This window comes from Oncorhynchus clarkii, chromosome 23 (assembly GCF_045791955.1).
Source record: "Oncorhynchus clarkii lewisi isolate Uvic-CL-2024 chromosome 23, UVic_Ocla_1.0, whole genome shotgun sequence".
NCBI lineage: Eukaryota > Metazoa > Chordata > Actinopteri > Salmoniformes > Salmonidae > Oncorhynchus > Oncorhynchus clarkii.
Genome location: NC_092169.1, coordinates 57,846,376 through 57,863,875, shown reverse-complemented (window position 1 = coordinate 57,863,875; position 17,500 = coordinate 57,846,376). Strand labels below are relative to the sequence as shown.

General features: G+C 45.5%; 1 protein-coding gene across 1 annotated transcript in view; it reads right to left on the bottom strand.

Moving 5' to 3' along the window:
• Positions 1-17,280: 17,280 nt before the first annotated feature.
• LOC139381875 (clarin-3) overlaps positions 17,281-17,500 on the bottom strand; it is an 11,780-nt gene continuing 11,560 nt past the window's right edge. The window contains exon 3 of the mRNA XM_071125703.1: positions 17,281-17,500. This exon is cut by the window's right edge and continues 326 nt beyond it. The gene's annotated coding sequence lies outside the window, so the exon portion shown is untranslated.

Here is a 17,500-nt window from a genome sequence, read left to right as displayed (position 1 = left end):
ACAGGAGGACGCTTGATGCACTTTATTCCTGCTACCACCTCTCTTCCTCTCATCTCATCTGGCTCTTGTAAAAGACACTCGACACACACACACACACACACACACACACACACACAACACACACACACACACACACACACACACACACACACACACACACACACACACACACATACGCACACACGCACGCATGCACGCATGCACACACACACACACACACACACACACACACACACACACACACACACACACACACACACACACACACACACACACACACACACACACACACACACACACAAGTTTGCTAGAGTCTTGACTAGTTGCATATTGACATGGGACACTTGCTGAGAGGTTTTATGAGCTACAGGGTTTATAAAGCCTGGGAATCCCTCTTCAATGTCTTGGGACTGAACATGTTGGAGATGTAGTCTACTACCTCATATTATAAAGCCTGGGAATCCCTCTTCAATGTCTTGGGACTGAACATGTTGAAGATGTAGTCTACTACCTCATATTATAAAGCCTGGGAATCCCTCTTCAATGTCTTGGGACTGAACATGTTGGAGATGTAGTCTACTACCTCATATTATAAAGCCTGGGAATCCCTCTTCAATGTCTTGGGACTGAACATGTTGGAGATGTAGTCTACTACCTCATATTATAATAGCGTTACTATGCATTTATCTCACATTTTCTTTTTTTAGTCAGTAAATGAAGTTTTACTGGAAATGTGAATTTGATTTGGTGAAAGGAATGATCTCCCAACAACTCCCTGATCTCTCCACCAAGGTGAGAACATAAAACACTGACTTGTTCTGTAGACTATAACGACATGTCAGCCTGTTGGAATCTGGAGTTTATGGCCATATGGAGTGAAGAGCAGCTCGGTGTGTGTGTGTGTGTGTGTGTGTGTGTGTGTGTGTGTGTGTGTGTGTGTGTGTGTGTGTGTGTGTGTATATAGATATACCCGTCTCAGTTACTCTGTATAGTCTATGAAGTATGGAGCCATGTAGAGAATTGTCACACCCCACTGACAGAATGGACTCCTCCCTCCTCAACCTACAGACTGGTCATTCACCCCACTGACAGAATGGACTCCTCCCTCCTCAACCTACAGACTGGTCATTCACCCCACTGACAGAATGGACTCCTCCCTCCCTAACCTACAAACTGGTCATTCACCCCACTGACAGAATGGACTCCTCCCTCCCTAACCTACAGACTGGTCATTCACCCCACTGACAGAATGGACTCCTCCCTCCTCAACCTACAGACTGGTCATTCACCCCACTGACAGAATGGACTCCTCCCTCCTCAACCTACAGACTGGTCATTCACCCCACTGACAGAATGGACTCCTCCCTCCCTAACCTACAGACTGGTCATTCACCCCACTGACAGAATGGACTCCTCCCTCCTCAACCTACAGACTGGTCATTCACCCCACTGACAGAATGGACTCCTCCCTCCTCAACCTACAGACTGGTCATTCACCCCACTGACAGAATGGACTCCTCCCTCCCTAACCTACAGACTGGTCATTCACCCCACTGACAGAATGGACTCCTCCCTCCCTAACCTACAAACTGGTCATTCACCCCACTGACAGAATGGACTCCTCCCTCCTCAACCTACAGACTGGTCATTCACCCCACTGACAGAATGGACTCCTCCCTCCCTAACCTACAAACTGGTCATTCACCCCACTGACAGAATGGACTCCTCCCTCCTCAACCTACAGACTGGTCATTCACCCCACTGACAGAATGGACTCCTCCCTCCTCAACCTACAGACTGGTCATTCACCCCACTGACAGAATGGACTCCTCCCTCCCTAACCTACAGACTGGTCATTCACCCCACTGACAGAATGGACTCCTCCCTCCCTAACCTACAAACTGGTCATTCACCCCACTGACAGAATGGACTCCTCCCTCCCTAACCTACAAACTGGTCATTCACCCCACTGACAGAATGGACTCCTCCCTCCCTAACCTACAGACTGGTCATTCACCCCACTGACAGAATGGACTCCTCCCTCCCTAACCTACAGACTGGTCATTCACCCCACTGACAGAATGGACTCCTCCCTCCCTAACCTACAGACTGGTCATTCACCCCACTGACAGAATGGACTCCTCCTCAACCTACAGACTGGTCATTCACCCCACTGACAGAATGGACTCCTCCTCAACCTACAGACTGGTCATTCACCCCACTGACAGGACAGGGAGCTCCTAAAACCTGGAGAAAAGGACTGAAAATATATTGATATATTAGTTCTGTCATATAGTGTATTCATTATTCTGTAAATGAGTGATTAGACAAAAGTGTGTATGTATTGGTTCAGATTGTTGTTAAATACTGAGGAGGAGAGAGAGAGAGAGAGAGAGAGAGAGAGAGAGAGAGAGAGAGAGAGAGAGGGAGACAAAGAGGGAGACAAAGAGCGAGAGAGAGAGAGAGAGAGAGAGAGAGAGAGAGAGAGAGAGAGAGAGAGAGAGAGAGAGAGTGGGACAGTGGTCAGGTATTCTCCTCTCTGTCTCTCTCTCTCTCCCTCTCTCTCTGTCTCTCTCTCTCTCTGACTCTCTCTCAATTCAATTCAATTCAATTCAAGGGGCTTTCTTGGCATGGGAAACATGTGTTAACATTGCCAAAGCAAGTGAGGTAGATAATATATAAAGTGAATATATAAAGTGAAATAAACAGTACAAATTAACAGTAAACATTACACACAATAAATACAATCCAAATGTCATATTATATATACAGTGTTTTAACAATGTACAAATGGTTAAAGGACACCAGATAAAATAAATAAGCATAAATATGGGTTGTATTTACAATGGTGTTTGTTCTTCACTGGTTGCCCTTTTCTCGTGGCAACAGGTCACACATCTTGCTGCTGTGATGTCACACTGTGGAATTTCACCCAGTAGATATGGGAGTTTATCAAAATTGGATTTGTTTTTGAATTCTTTGTGGATCTGTGTAATCTGAGGGAAATATGTCTCTCTAATATGGTCATACATTGGGCAGGAGGTTAGGAAGTGCAGCTCAGTTACATTTTATGTGCACTATGAAAGCCAAATAGCATTCTAGTTTGCTCTGTATTTTTGTTAATTCTTTCCAATGTGAAATAAATCTCTCTCTCTCTGTCTCTCTGTCTCTCTGTCTCTCTCTCTCTCTCTCTCTCTCTCTCTCTCTCTCTCTCTCTCTCTCTCTCTCTCTCTCTCTCTCTCAATTCAATTCAATTCAATTCAATTCAAGGGCTTTATTGGCATGGGAAACATGTGTTAACATTGCCAAAGCAAGTGAGGTAGACAACATACAAAGTGAATATATAAAGTGAAAAACAACAAAAATTAACAGTAAACATTACACATACAGAGGTTTCAAAACAGTAAAGACATTACAAATGTCATATTATATGCAGTGTTTTAACAATGTACAAATGGTTGTTACGGGGGGCTGCAACAGCTATGCTGATGTCAACAATAACATTTTTACAATGGCTGGGAAGTTAGAAGTTCTCTCTCTCTCCCTGTCTCTCTCTCTCGCTCTCTCTCCCTGTCTCTCTCTCTCTCTCTCTCTCTCTCTCTCTCTCTCTCTCTCTCTCTCTCTCTCGCTCTCTCTCCCTGTCTCTCTCTCTCCCTGTCTCTCTCTCTCTCTCTCTCTCTCTCTCTCTCTCTCTCTCTCTCTCTGTCTCTCTCTCGCTCTCTCTCCCTGTCTCTCTCTCTCTCTCTCTGTCTCTCTCCCTGTCTCTCTCTCTCTCTCTCTCTCTCTCTCTCTCTCTCTCTCTCTCTCTCTCTCTCCCTGTCTCTCTCTCTCTCTCTCTCTCTCTCTCGCTCTCTCTCCCTGTCTCTCTCTCTCTCTCTCTCTCTGTCTCTCTCTCTCTCTCTCTCTCTCTCTCTCTCTCTCTCTTTCTCTCTCTCAGGTGTGTCTTAGGGGGACAGGCTAAAGTGGAGAAATGGCTGCAGGTGACTCTGGAGGAGAGGAGATCTTATCTGTTGTTAACAGAGGAATGACACCTTAATGGAACTCCAGGCTAGCAATTACCTCAGAGATCTCCTCCCCTTCTCCTCCCCCAACCCTCCCTCCTCCTCTCCTCTATCCTCTCCTCCCCCCCGACTCCAACTCAGTTCTGACAAATTAAGATGAATTACACAGTGTGAGATACCTATCTACCTGTCTGATATAACACAGTCAGACAGGGTGAGGGGAACTGTCTACCTGTCTGATATAACACAGTGTGAGGGGGAGCTGTCTACCTGTCTGATATAACACAGTGTGAGGGGGAGCTGTCTACCTGTCTGATATAACACAGTGTGAGGGGGAGCTGTCTACCTGTCTGATATAACACAGTCAGACAGGGTGAGGGGAACTGTCTACCTGTCTGATATAACACAGTGTGAGGGGGAGCTGTCTACCTGTCTGATATAACACAGTCTACCTTTCTGATATAACACAGTCTACCTGTCTGATATAACACAGTGTGAGGGGGAGCTGTCTACCTGTCTGATATAACACAGTGTGAGGGGGAGCTGTCTACCTGTCTGATATAACACAGTCAGACAGTGTGAGGGGAACTGTCTACCTGTCTGATATAACACAGTGTGAGGGGGAACTGTCTACCTGTCTGATATAACACAGTCTGAGGAGAACTGTCTACCTGTCTGATATAACACAGTCTACCTGTCTGATATAACACAGTGTGAGGGGGAACTGTCTACCAGTCTGATATAACACAGTGTGAGGGGGAGCTGTCTACCTGACTGATATAACACAGTCTACCTGTCTGAATTAACACAGTCTACCTGTCTGATATAACACAGTCAGACAGTGTGAGGGGAGCTGTCTACCTGTCTGATATAACACAGTCTACCTGTCTGAGATAACACAGTGTGAGGAGACTGTCTACCTGTCTGATATAACACAGTCTACCTGTCTGAGATAACACAGTGTGAGGGGAACTGTCTACCTGTCTGAGATAACACAGTTTGAGGGGAACTGTCTACCTGTCTGAGATAACAGTGTGAGGAGGAGCTGTATACCTGTCTGATATAACACAGTCTACCTGTCTACCTGTCTGATATAACACAGTCTACCTGTCTAGCTGTCTGATATAACACTACCTGTCTACCTGTCTGATATAACACAGTCTACCTGTCTGATATAACACAGTGTGAGGAGGAGCTGTCTACCTGTCTGATGTAACACAGTCTACCTGTCTACCTATCTGATATAACACAGTCTACCTGTCTGATATAACACAGTGTGAGGAGGAGCTGTCTACCTGTCTGATATAACACAGTCTACCTGTCTACCTGTCTGATATAACACAGTCTACCTGTCTACCTGTCTGATATAACACAGTCTACCTGTCTACCTGTCTGATATAACACAGTCTACCTGTCTACCTGTCTGATATAACACGGTCTACCTGTCTACCTGTCTGATACAACGCAGTGTGAGGGGAACTGTCTACCTGTCTGATATAACACAGTGTGAGGAGGAGCAGTCTACCTGTCTGATATAACACAGTCAGACAATGTGAGGGGAACTGTCTGCCTGTCTGATATAACACAGTGTGAGGGGGAGCTGTCTACCTGTCTGATATAACACAGTCTACCTGTCTACCTGTCTGATATAACACAGTGTGAGGGGAACGGTCTACCTGTCTGATATAACACAGTGTGAGGGGAACGGTCTACCTGTCTGATATAACACAGTCAGACAGTGTGAGGGGGAGCTGTCTACCTGTCTGATATAACACTGTCTGCCTGTCTGATATAACACAGTCAGACAGTGTGAGGGGGAACTGTCTACCTGTCTGATATAACAGTCAGACAGTGTGAGAAAACAACATCAGAGTGGTTTTAGAGAGGAGATGTGCTACCATCCAGCTATTGTCTCTTCAATCCATGTTGAAAGCAGGTCACATTGATCACATTCCGTGTCTATGTACTGTATATTACTGTAAATATTGATCACATTCCGTGTCTATGTACTGTATATTACTGTAAATATTGATCACATTCCGTGTCTATGTACTGTATTTTACTGTAAATATTGATCACATTCCGTGTCTATGTAGTGAATATTACTGTAAATATTGATCACATTCCATGTGTATGTACTGTATATTACTGTAAATATTGATCACATTTCGTGTCTATGTACTGTATATTACTGTAAATATTGATCAAATTCCATGTGTATATGCTGTATATTACTGTCTTCTATATTATATACCTGGTTGGTTTATATACAGGTCATCTCTTACCCTGTCCTGCCCCGGTGGTGTTCTATATTATATACCTGGTTGGTTTATATACAGGTCATCTCTTACCCTGTCCTGCCCCGGTGGTGTTCTATATTATATACCTGGTTGGTTTATATACAGGTCATCTCCTACCCTGTCCTGCCCCAGTGGTCTCCTGGTTGGTTTATATACAGGTCATCTCTTACCCTGTCCTGCCCCGGTGGTCTCCTGGTTGGTTTATATACAGGTCATCTCTTACCCCGTCCTGCCCCGGTGGTGTTCTATATTATATACCTGGTTGGTTTATATACAGGTCATCTCTTACCCTCTGCCCCGGTGGTGTTCTATATTATATACCTGGTTGGTTTATATACAGGTCATCTCTTACCCTGTCCTGCCCCGGTGGTGTTCTATATTATATACCTGGTTGGTTTATATACAGGTCATCTCTTACCCTGTCCTGCCCCGGTGGTGTTCTATATTATATACCTGGTTGGTTTATATACAGGTCATCTCTTACCCCGTCCTGCCCCGGTGGTGTTCTATATTATATACCTGGTTGGTTTATATACAGGTCATCTCTTACCCTGTCCTGCCCCGGTGGTGTTCTATATTATATACCTGGTTGGTTTATATACAGGTCATCTCTTACCCTGTCCTGCCCCGGTGGTGTTCTATATTATATACCTGGTTGGTTTATATACAGGTCATCTCTTACCCCGTCCTGCCCCGGTGGTGTTCTATATTATATACCTGGTTGGTTTATATACAGGTCATCTCTTACCCCGTCCTGCCCCGGTGGTGTTCTATATTATATACCTGGTTGGTTTATATACAGGTCATCTCTTACCCCGTCCTGCCCCGGTGGTGTTCTATATTATATACCTGGTTGGTTTATATACAGGTCATCTCTTACCCTGTCCTGCCCCAGTGGTGTTCTATATTATATACCTGGTTGGTTTATATACAGGTCATCTCTTACCCTGTCCTGCCCCGGTGGTGTTCTATATTATATACCTGGTTGGTTTATATACAGGTCATCTCTTACCCTGTCCTGCCCCAGTGGTGTTCTATATTATATACCTGGTTGGTTTATATACAGGTCATCTCTAACCCCGTCCTGCCCCGGTGGTGTTCTATATTATATACCTGGTTGGTTTATATACAGGTCATCTCTTACCCCGTCCTGCCCCGGTGGTGTTCTATATTATATACCTGGTTGGTTTATATACAGGTCATCTCTTACCCCGTCCTGCCCCAGTGGTGTTCTATATTATATACCTGGTTGGTTTATATACAGGTCATCTCTTACCCCGTCCTGCCCGGTGGTGTTCTATATTATATACCTGGTTGGTTTATATACAGGTCATCTCTTACCCTGTCCTGCCCCGGTGGTGTTCTATATTATATACCTGGTTGGTTTATATACAGGTCATCTCTTACCCTGTCCTGCCCCGGTGGTGTTCTATATTATATACCTGGTTGGTTTATATACAGGTCATCTCTTACCCTGTCTTGCCCCGGTGGTGTTCTATATTATATACCTGGTTGGTTTATATACAGGTCATCTCTTACCCTGTCCTGCCCCGGTGGTGTTCTATATTATATACCTGGTTGGTTTATATACAGGTCATCTCTTACCCTGTCCTGCCCCGGTGGTGTTCTATATTATATACCTGGTTGGTTTATATACAGGTCATCTCTTACCCCGTCCTGCCCCGGTGGTGTTCTATATTATATACCTGGTTGGTTTATATACAGGTCATCTCTTACCCCGTCCTGCCCCGGTGGTGTTCTATATTATATACCTGGTTGGTTTATATACAGGTCATCTCTTACCCTGTCCTGCCCCAGTGGTCTCCTGGTTGGTTTATATACAGGTCATCTCTTACCCCGTCCTGCCCCGGTGGTGTTCTATATTATATACCTGGTTGGTTTATATACAGGTCATCTCTTACCCTGTCCTGCCCCGGTGGTGTTCTATATTATATACCTGGTTGGTTTATATACAGGTAATCTCTTACCCTGTCCTGCCCCAGTGGTCTCCTTGTTGGTTTATATACAGGTTATCTCTTACCCCATCCTGCCCCCTCCCTCCCCCCTTCGTCCCCCTTCCCATTCCCTCCCCCCTGCGTCCCCCTTCCCATTCCCTCCCCCCTGCGTCCCCCTTCCCATTCCCTTCACCCTGCGTCCCCCTTCCCATTCCCTCCCACTGCGTCCCCCTCCCTCTCCCCTGCGTCCCCCTTCCCATTCCCTCCCCCCTGCGTCCCCCTTCCCATTCCCTCTCCCCTGCGTCCCCCTTCCCATTCCCTCTCCCCTGCATCCCCCTCCCTCCCCCCTGCGTCCCCCTTCCCATTCCCTCCCTCCTGCGTCCCCCTTCCCATTCCCTTCACCCTGCGTCCCCCTTCCCATTCCCTCCCCCCTGCGTCCCCCTTCCCATTCCCTCTCCCCTGTGTCCCCCTTCCCATTCCCTCTCCCCTGCGTCCCTCTCCCCTGCGTCCCCCTTCCCATTCCCTCTCCTCTGCATCCCCCTGCTCTCCCCCCTGCGTCCCCCTTCCCATTCCCTCTCCCCTGCGTCCCCCTCCCTCCCCCCTGCGTCCCCCTGCCCTCCCCCCTGCATCCCCCTTCCCATTCCCTCTCCCCTGCGCCCCCCTCCCTCCCCCCTGCATCCCCCTGCCCTCCCCCCTGCGTCCCCCTTCCCATTCCATCTCCCCTGCGTCCCCCTCCCTCCCCCCTGCATCCCCCTTCCCTCCCCCCTGCGTCCCCCTTCCCATTCCCTCTCCCCTGCATCCCCCTTCCCATCTCCTCTCCCCTGCGTCCCCCTTCCCATTCCCTCTCCCCTGCGTCCCCCTCCCTCTCCCCTGCATCCCCCTGCCCTCTCCCCTGCATCCCCCTGCCCTCTCCCCTGCGTCCCCCTTCCCATTCCCTCTCCCCAGCCCTGCATCCATAGATAGGTGTCTGTTTCACGGTGCTGTGATGCGGGGCCAGAGAGGATAGTGTTTCAGAGATGCTATAGTCCTCTTTTTAATCCCATCACAGGGAAAGAGTGGCCAGGGTGCTGGGCTCCGGACTAAACCCCCCCCCCCCCCCCCCCGTGTTTTATCTGCCCTAGAGTTGTCAACAGAGCAGCACGACAGAAATATGACGCCAAGTATTTCAAACTACCACTAGTTTCTTTGAGAAGATAGTTAAAGCGATCTGTGCATTTGGATAACAGCATAAATACACCTATTTCCCTTTTGCATGTTTTAAAAACAGAATGACCACTGCTGCACATGCTGCCACTGATTTCAACAGATTAGATTATACTGTTCAGAGCGAGCAGGCAGCTCACCAACAAACAAGTGGAAACCAGGGAGAATGGAACGAGCCTGCAGATGCAATAAGTGAAAACACATTATCTAACTGGGGATAGCTAGCTAGCCTAATATCACAAAGCATTATCTAACTGGAGATAGCTAGCTAGCATAATATCACAAAGCATTATCTAACTGGGGATGGCTAGCTAGCCTAATATCACAAAGCATTATCTAACTGGGGATAGCTAGCTAGCCTAATATCACAACGCATTATCTAACTGGGGATGGCTAGCTAGCCTAATATCACAAAGCATTATCTAACTGGGGATAGCTAGCTTGCAATATCACAAAGCATTTGTCACAAAGCATTATCTAACTGGGGATAGCTAGCTAGCATAATGTCACAAAGCATTATCTAACTGGGGATAGCTAGCTAGCATAATGTCACAAAGCATTATCTAACTGGGGATAGCTAGCTAGCATAATGTCACAAAGCATTATCTAACTGGGGATAGCTAGCTAGCATAATGTCACAAAGCATACTGTAGCATGCTAATTAATTTGATCATGCTTTGTGAAACACCCGGTTTTAATTCTGTTTAGTCCACACAACGTGTGACCCTGTCACATACAATACAACCTGATGAACACCATGGGGGAAACAATGAAATTGGCCATCAACAGCCATCCAGATCTGTGATTAGAAGGTTCTAGCCAGTGTATCCATCCACTCTTGTTGAATGTAGATGTCCTGTTTATCAGATCTTGATTTAGCTCTATCTGTACCTGATAGAGCAGACCTGGTCTCATTTGAGGAAGTGAGCCGTCATAGGAAGGAGACTAGAGCAGAACTGGTCTCAGTTGAGGAAGTGAGCCGTCATAGGAAGGAGACTAGAGCAGACCTGGTCTCAGTTGAGGAAGTGAGCCGTCATAGGAAGGAGACTAGAGCAGACCTGGTCTCAGTTGAGGAAGTGAGCCGTCATAGGAAGGAGACTAGAGCAGTTCTAGTCTCAGTTGAGGAAGTGAGCCGTCATAGGAAGGAGACTAGAGCAGACCTAGTCTCAGTTGAGGAAGTGAGCCGTCATAGGAAGGAGACTAGAGCAGACCTGGTCTCAGTTGAGGAAGTGAGCCGTCATAGGAAGGAGACTAGACTAGACCTAGTCTCAGTTGAGGAAGTGAGCCGTCATAGGAAGGAGACTAGACTAGACCTAGTCTCAATTGAGGAAGTGAGCCGTCATAGGAAGGAGACTAGAGCAGAACTGGTCTCAGTTGAGGAAGTGAGCCGTCATAGGAAGGAGACTAGAGCAGACCTAGTCTCAGTTGAGGAAGTGAGCCGTCATAGGAAGGAGACTAGAGCAGACCTAGTCTCAGTTGAGGAAGTGAGCCGTCATAGGAAGGAGACTCGAGCAGACCCAGAGGTTCTGGTTCTGACTACACGTTGGAACGCTCCAGGAAGGTCCGTTTACTTGGTGCTGTTAAAATGTATCACTGGGGAAGTTCCCCCTTGGGGTAAATAACTGGTGAAACAAGCCTAGAAATGTTTTCAGGGCCTGTGAGCCCACGGAGCTGCTGCTGCTGGCAGGGTAGGAAGGAACCGAACAGATTGTTTTAAACAATGGATTTTTGAAATAGAAAAATGTACACATTTAAAACATAATCCATTAATTATTTAATATATATATAATTTTCTATTATTTTTCATTTTATTTTTTTGACCAATCACAAGTGGAGCGTCGCCCCTAGCGCCCTGTGGGCGGGCCCCCACTGAGTTTTAACTATTACCTATAATAGTTATTTGGTGACATAATGCAAAACACACCTTGACAAGACAGCAGTAACCCATTCTAATAGAGAGAACAGCATCTTTGAAGTGTGTGAGCAGGCTGGCCAGTTACCAACCCCCACCAGACAGACAGACAGACAGACAGACAGACAGACAGACAGACAGAAGTGAGGCTGGTCAGCTACCACCCCCATCAGACAGACAGACAGACAGACAGACAGACAGAAGTGAGGCTGCATGGGGTCAGTGGTGAGAAAGACAAACAGCGTCAGGTGTAGACAGATGATTAAAGCAGCAGAACTAAAGGACTGACAAGGCAGTGGTGTGTTGAGCATGTTGAGTGTCTCAGCTGGTCCTGGTATTGATCCAGTATTGGTTTGGATTGGTATTGATTACAGGACGATGGCCTCCTGTGGGGCGACTCTACATGACCTCACACTGGGGTCTGCTCACACCTCTCAGAAACAATCAACCCCACGTTATTATGTAATGGTAGTAGTTCATAGAATATACACAATGATACAACTTAGACATCACATAACCCTAAGCCTAACAATAAACCTAACCTTAAACCTAAGCCTAAGCCAAACCCTAAACCTAAGCCTAAACCTAAACTTAACACTAGCACTAACCCTCAGATAACATGGTCATCCTTGTTAATATGAATTAATATGCACTTGCACTCATCATAAAGTTTACAACTTTGACGTCACATATCCCTAAGCCTAAACCTAAGCCTAAGCCTAAACCTAAACTTAACCCTAAGCCTAAACCTAAGCCTAAACCTAAGCCTAGACCTAACCCTAAACCTAAGCCTAAACCTAAGCCTAAACCTAAACCTAATACTAGCACTAACCCTAGATAACATAGTCATCATTGTGAATATGAATTAATTTTGCACTTGCACTCATCATGAAGGTAAACTGAACTCTAAGATTCAGTGTACGTATTCAAGAGTCTTGTCATTTTAACATCTATTTCTGATGTTAAAGAATCCATAGCAGATCTCCTCCTTTTCTGCGGTCCGAGTCTCCCAGACCTCCTCCTTTTCTCCGGTCCGAGTCTCCTGAAGTGTTTGAGCTCCTCAAGAAGAAGTGGTTCCTTTGATGTGTGTTAGAATGTGTTTAAAAGCCGCTGCGTGGCAGCTGAGAGGTGAATTGGAGCGTTGTGGATGAGGGACGCTGGGAAGGAAGGGCATGTACCAACAGACCTAGACCCTGAGTGATGGCGATGAGACAGGAGGATCATGGGTAATAGGACACCTCCTCGCCCCCCCTCCCTCGTCTCCCCCTGTATCCTCCGTCAGCACAGTCATCCTAATCACAGCTGTGGAATCTCTCTTTAGGTTTATACTGAAGAATATGTCACCTCATCTTAGAGAGACAATCTGCAGTAGATACATCCATTTTTGGACTTATAAATGAATGATATACAGGTATATCCATTGATTCTTGAAGAATATAACTGGTCAGCGGCAGGTAAACTAGTTTTTGGAGCGTTGGGCCAGTAACCGAAAGGTTGCTAGATCGAATCCTCCGAGCTGACAAGGTAAAAATCTGTCGTTCTGCCCCTGAACAAGGCAGTTAACCCACTGTTCCTAGGCCGTCATTGTAAATACAAGTTTGTTCTTAAACTGACTTGCCTAGTTAAATAAAGGTAAAATAAATTGCCTCATGCGCTTAGGTCAACTGTAACACTCATAATATCAGCTTGTTTTTATCCAATATGTCTAAACAAAGGAAGTGATTAGCCTCCGAACACGGTTCAAACTATCATGGTGTTGTATCAGACAACCAGGCCTTGTATCTACAGCTGTGTGTCTATGAATTGGAGAGTGGTCACATTTCTCCGGCACCATTTAGTCAGCTTTTTAGCAAAACAGTGGAGGGGAAAAGGCTTTGTTTTTTGTTTCAACTGCTGATTGCAGCTTTAAAGAGTCTCTTCATCAGGGTGTATGTACACTGTGTGTATGGAGTCTCTTCAGTAGGGCAGTAAACTACAGACTGTGTGTATGGAATCTCTTCAGCAGGGCAGTAAACTACAGACTGTGTGTATGGAATCTCTTCAGCAGGGCAGTAAACTACAGACTGTGTGTATGGAGTCTCTTCAGCAGGGCAGTAAACTACAGACTGTGTGTATGGAATCTCTTCAGCAGGGCAGTAAACTACAGACTGTGTGTATGGAATCTCTTCAGTAGGGCAGTAAACTACAGACTGTGTGTATGGAGTCTCTTCAGCAGGGCAGTAAACTACAGACTGTGTGTATGGAATCTCTTCAGCAGGGCAGTAAACTACAGACTGTGTGTATGGAATCTCTTCAGCAGGGCAGTAAACTACAGACTGTGTATGGAATCTCTTCAGCAGGCCAGTAAACTACAGACTGTGTGTTTGTGTATGGAATCTCTTCAGCAGGCCAGTAAACTACAGACTGTGTGTATGGAATCTCTTCAGCAGGGCAGTAAACTACAGACTGTGTGTATGGAATCTCTTCAGCAGGGCAGTAAACTACAGACTGTGTGTATGGAATCTCTTCAGCAGGGCAGTAAACTACAGACTGTGTGTATGGAATCTCTTCAGCAGGGCAGTAAACTACAGACTGTGTGCATGGAATCTCTTCAGCAGGGCAGTAAACTACAGACTGTGTGTTTGTGTATGGAATCTCTTCAGCAGGGCAGTAAACTACAGACTGTGTGTATGGAATCTCTTCAGCAGGCCAGTAAACTACAGACTGTGTGTATGGAATCTCTTCAGCAGGGCAGTAAACTACAGACTGTGTGTATGGAATCTCTTCAGCAGGGCAGTAAACTACAGACTGTGTGTATGGAATCTCTTCAGCAGGCCAGTAAACTACAGACTGTGTGTATGGAATCTCTTCAGCAGGGCAGTAAACTACAGACTGTGTGTTTGTGTATGGAATCTCTTCAGCAGGGCAGTAAACTACAGACTGTGTGTATGGAATCTCTTCAGCAGGGCAGTAAACTACAGACTGTGTGTATGGAATCTCTTCAGCAGGCCAGTAAACTACAGACTGTGTGTATGGAGTCTCTTCAGCAGGGCAGTAAACTACAGACTGTGTGTATGGAATCTCTTCAGCAGGGCAGTAAACTACAGACTGTGTGTATGGAATCTCTTCAGCAGGCCAGTAAACTACAGACTGTGTGTTTGTGTATGGATTCATGCATTCTTTTGTTTCCCTTTCTTGACATTGGGAATAAAATAGGAAGAAGGATGATATTTCCAGAGATTGTAACACTCAACAAGGCTCTCCGAGGCATATTGATCCTTGGAATCGGTGGGGAAACTGGACCTGGTTAAGATGAAACGCAAGAGTGAACTTTAAAAGAGCTTTAAAAGAGCTCTCTGTCATCCCTGTATCACCACATGTCATGCGCGGTGTGTGCTTTTCCAGTCATGGGAAAACGGCAGTGTGATGTGTGACGAGGTCCCGTGTCACTGGTTGTTCATCGACTGTGACACATTTCCTGCGGACCTTCCTGACTGGACGGGAGGTTTTACTTCTGGAGTGGAAGTGTGCAATATTTGTGCCATAATTCAATGTAACGTGTTTTAAATGCAAGGTACCCATAAAAAGGAAGAAACCCCCGGCACGCTCTTGAAAGCTCCCACATACAATGTAATGGATCTCACAGACACTCGACAGGTTGACAGATTCACCAAAGCATATTGGCTATAATTCAGCTAGACACTGTAAGCAAAAACAGGTTTGTCAGATTCCCCAAAACATATGGCTGCATTTCAGCTAGACACTGCAAACAAAACATTTAAGAGTTAAAACAGGAAGTACAAAACAGGAAGTACAAAACAACGTGTAAGGTAGACAAACCATTGGCTTGCCAACCTGCTGAAGTGAAGATAATGATTAGAAATGTTGTGTGGAACAATACTCAGTCTCACAGACAGATGGCAGCAGAGATTCATACTCCTGATTTTCACTGAGGAACAATACTCAGTCCCACAGGCAGATGGCAGCAGAGAGTCATACTCCTGATTTTCACTGTGGAACAATACTCAGTCTCACAGGCAGATGGCAGCAGAGAGTCATACTCCTGATTTTCACCGTGGAACAATACTCAGTCTCACAGGCAGATGGCAGCAGAGAGTCATACTCCTGATTTTCACCGTGGAACAATACTCAGTCCCACAGGCAGATGGCAGCAGAGCGTCATACTCCTGATTTCCACCGAGGAACAATACTCAGTCCCACAGGCAGATGGCAGCAGAGAGTCATTTTCCTGATTTTCATTGAAGAACAATACTCAGTCTCACAGACAGGTGTCAGGAGAGAGTCATAGTTCTGACTGATTCTCACTGTGGAACAGATTGGGGAGTGTATTGTTGCTGCCCCCCAAAGTGACAGTACAACAAGGCCGTCGTTCACTTGGCGTGAAGATAAACGTTTATAGCTGTTATTTGTGCTTTATTGATTCTTAGCATATGTGTTGTGTTTCTGTCCTTTGTGTGTTGTGTTTTTGGGTCCATTCTCTAAATACAGTATCTTCCTCATGTAGACATTTTGAGAGAGACTAAAATCATTCCTGTAACCTAGGCTACACAGGCTGCATTTCACACAGACAGCACAATTCTGATTTACTTTTCACTAATTGGTCTTTTGACCTAACCGATCAGAAGAATATCCGATGTGAAAAGATCTGATGTAACTGGTCAAAAGATCAGAATTGGGCAGCGTGTGTAAACGCAGCCATATAGTTCTAGCCTACGTCAGCGCCTGAATTTTTTTATTTTTTTTTATAGATAACTATACCAGTGACGTCATAGATACAGGAACTCAACCTGCCGATACGTGTAGGTCAAAGTGTATTTTACAGCATCAAGGTCTTTAAGAATTCATGTTCCTAAAATGAAAGATACCCTGAAGCGTACAAAACATTAAGAACGCCTAATATTGAGTTGGAACGAGCAGGCGTTCTTAATGTTTTGTACGCTCAGTGTCAACCCCGGTGATTCTTGAAGAACATAACTCTTAGATGCTTCGCGTGCTTGGTTCAACTGTCGTATCCCGTCAGCATTCAAAAGATCAGCTTGTTTTACCAATTTGTTTTGTAAACAATGGACATGTAAATGAACGCTGTATAGCCTTAAAAACATTGCTAAAACTATCATGTTGATATTTTTCCCAACAGGTAAGTTGACTGAGAACACGTTCTCATTTACAGCAGCGACCTGGGGAATAGTTACAGGGATGAATGAGACAATTGTAAGCTGGGGATGACTAGGTGGCCAGGATAGTATGAGTGTCATGGGATCTTTAGTGACCTCAGAGATTCAGGACACCTGTTTAACGTCCCATTCAAAAGACACAACACCCTACACAGGGCAATGTCCCCAATCACTGCCCTGGGATATTTATTTATTTTAGACCAGAGGAAAGGGTGCCTCCTACTGGCCCTCCAACACCACATCCAGCAGCATCTGGTCTCCCATCTAAGGACCGACCAGGACCAACCCTGCTTAGCTTCAGAAGCAAGCCAGCACTGGGATGCAGGGTGGTATGCTGCTGGCTATGGATGGATGGTGAGTCATTGTGAGTCATTGTAATCAAAGCTCTATTGCATGAATTTGAGAGGGAGACATTCCTGTAGCCCCATCCTTCAGCTGTTTACAAAATCAATGGTGGGGGTGATAGTTTTGTTATTTGTTAGAATTGCAGATTGCCCCTTTAAGCCTTCACGAGAAAATCCAAAATATCCACACGGTTTATTATTAGCATTGACATTTTAGAGAATATATATTATGATGTATTTATGGAAGAAACCAATGTATTGTCTTCTGGTATTTAACAAAACAAACTATGTAGTACTGTAATCAACTTGCTGTATACTTCTGTTTTTAGCTAAACACACCATTAACCTTAGGCTATTGTACTAAGCAGGCAGTGTCATTTTTTTTAAAGCATTTTGAATTCAAGTGGATTGTAAATGTCAGCTATTCATAAATATATAAACAGAGAGCAAGAGGAAAATGTAGTAACGATGAAACAAGGTGATCTGAGTTAATTATATATTAGCCTGTGAGATGTGTTATAAGAGCTCGGATCAGTCCTGGATCCTACACGCCCATTTCAAGGACACTGAGTTTCACTACTCAACACAGTGTCAGTGTCAGTCTGTTGGGG